The sequence below is a fragment of the Triticum dicoccoides genome, chromosome 1A, assembly GCF_002162155.2.
Source record: "Triticum dicoccoides isolate Atlit2015 ecotype Zavitan chromosome 1A, WEW_v2.0, whole genome shotgun sequence".
NCBI lineage: Eukaryota > Viridiplantae > Streptophyta > Magnoliopsida > Poales > Poaceae > Triticum > Triticum dicoccoides.
Window position 1 is genome coordinate 269,521,406 of NC_041380.1, and position 2,718 is coordinate 269,524,123.

Consider the following 2,718-nt stretch of genomic DNA (forward strand, 5'->3'; position numbering starts at 1 on the left):
GTATGGATAACTACTTACACTTGCCATTCATATGATCATTCCCCATTGATCTTGTTATTACAAGATACCCCGAAGTTTTCTCTATTGTTCCGAGAATACTTTGTGCCTACTGCCTAGCAGTTCTTTGCCACATGAATACCCCCTTCAAATAAATTCTCGCACTTATCGAGTATCCGCTCATCCCCCAGTTGTTCATGTATTTCACAAAAGTCTTCGAAATGCCATTCGATCTTCCGAAAATCCCGAGCAGCCTATTGCTCTTGAAATTCTTGCTTGCTTGCATTATGGTTAGTCCCATATGTCTCATAGTCTTATTGACATTCCTTGTCATTATCATTTTGAGTCTGTTGACTCAATATGTTTGCGAATACCCGCAAACATCATTGATCCTTATAAATTACCTTTCCGGCTGAGCTGCCATTCTTTTAACTGGAATTGGTTCTCGACCAATCCAATTGTCGTTGATTGTACCCTAAGGCTATTCAACTTATCCATCCCTAATCAGAGCATTGCTTCTGATCCCTTGATTTGGAAATCATAATTCCTTTGCATTTCACAATTGAGTTAGTTAGTTGTTTCTATAATTTGATCTCCTTGCACTCTTCTTCCTCTAGTTGAGTACCGATGCTCACGTCAGATCCCTTGTGGACCATCAGGCCCATTGTTGGATTTTATCCGTCAGCATCCTTCATATTCAATAACCGTGTGAGCCTTCCCTTGGATACATAATGCCCTTGGTAATTGTATCATCTACTTTCTCAACCTTGCTCTACTTTCGAGCTTGTGATATTTACTCTTGAAACTTGTGGTATATGTTTCTAAGAAGCCCCTATAGGTTGAACCTATGCCTTCCTTAATATGTGTGAACTCGAAAGTTTTCACGAGTCGTACTCTTCTGGTATTTTGCCAGATAAAATTTCAACGCTATAACTTCATCGAAAGCGAGAAGTGAATGAAAGGGTATGCATTGGAGAAGTGGGAGTCGACCTTGAACTTTGTGTTCATGCCCATGGACACGATGTATATCCTATCATGGAAGCTTCTTGTAACAATAACTATTTCCTTGATAACTAGCATATGGTATCTGTGAATTGATCCCTTGCAACCGTGGTTCCGACCATGATTGTTCTTCTTTGATCTCACTTCTCGGACAAGTTAAAACAATTGTCTCCTATGGATCAATACACCAGTCCAACCTTTACTTTGATCTTGTGTCGAGTATTACCCCCCTGGTATCTCGAGATTATCATGGAACTGCATAACTTTTTATGAGTTCTTCATCAAGTGCTACCTTCCCACTGATTCCAATTTTTCGCGGGCTCTGAGTTATTGAACACTCAAAGACCCCGATAGCTGAACCGAGTCCGCTCTACGGTTCAACAACTCTTGAGTAAGCTTCTATAAGTACGAGTTTGTACCCGATCACGCCATTCCTAGCCTGTTTGGCTATATCATTATCGTGACGATTCTAACTGTGCTACCTGGTCCTTATTCTCGGAGCACCAATTTTCGATGATGAACTAACCTTACGTCGATCCTCATCGTCATATCATTTCGCCTTGAACAACAAGCTTGGTTTCGAGTTGGTGTCGTACCCTTGGTTCCAATAACCTTTCACTTCATCATTGTTTGACTTGATGTCATCATCGATCGATTACATCTTCGTGAAATCTCTCGACAAATGTGTCGTGATCATCATCATCATTCCGAGCTCTTCCAGGAATTCAATTGAATTCATGATGGGTAATACCATCCTTGCCCCTCGATGATTCCTGTTCTCATCGACCACTTTATTGCCTTCCGTTCAACACAACTTGTTCGTGTTTTGTGTAAACCTTGAGATCACTGCTACCCAGCAGTTGATCTTCCTTACCTCGGAAGTATTACCATCTCTTTTTATCAAGAATGTGGTGAGAATTTCACCACCTCTTAATAATTCTTGATATCATAATACTTCTTGCCATCTTCGTTCATTCCTTGGTCCCCGTATTGTTTTCAACCAGAATACCGACAATGGAGCTATGACGTGTGAATTCAAAACTTCTAACAACCCTATTGCTTTGAAGTGAAGGGGCGATAGTTCATTCTAAGTCCTTCGCTAATTGAATCACCATTCTGACATTGGTCGTGCAACCCAACCCATATTTCGGGCGCACCTTTCAACCAATGTTTAATTGTGTATGTTTTCCTCGAGCATACTTCCTTATATCATTTGATCTGACAAATGTTATCTCCTTGATCACTTAATGGTGGAAATCCATCTTTTGGGAATCTCGGTGAATTGCCGTTGAGTTCACCAAACACCTCCTTGTCCTCTCCTTGGGTTAAGGATGGACTCTTGTTAACGGAACTCACTTCATAGTTCATTTCCCCGAGAATCTTACAATGCCATCTCGTCAATTTGCGTTGCACCTTTTCTTCTCAGGTATCCTAAGTCCGAGGTATCCTGACACCAATCGGATCTGAATCTCGGTCAGATATGATGGTTGGGACAACTTTCCAAGAGTCATGATGTTGATCCTTTGATGACCCGGTAACATGATGTCATGCCTAGCACCCCCCCCCCCCCGGCTGGAGGACCTATCATTATAGATTCCTTTTCAGTAAGGTTATCCATTCATCCATGAGGAAATTGTAAGACTTATTCTACAAGTTATTCCTGATGGATCCTTCGTGTTTCCAAAGTCTGATCTTCACCTGAAGACCTTGTCAATGCTA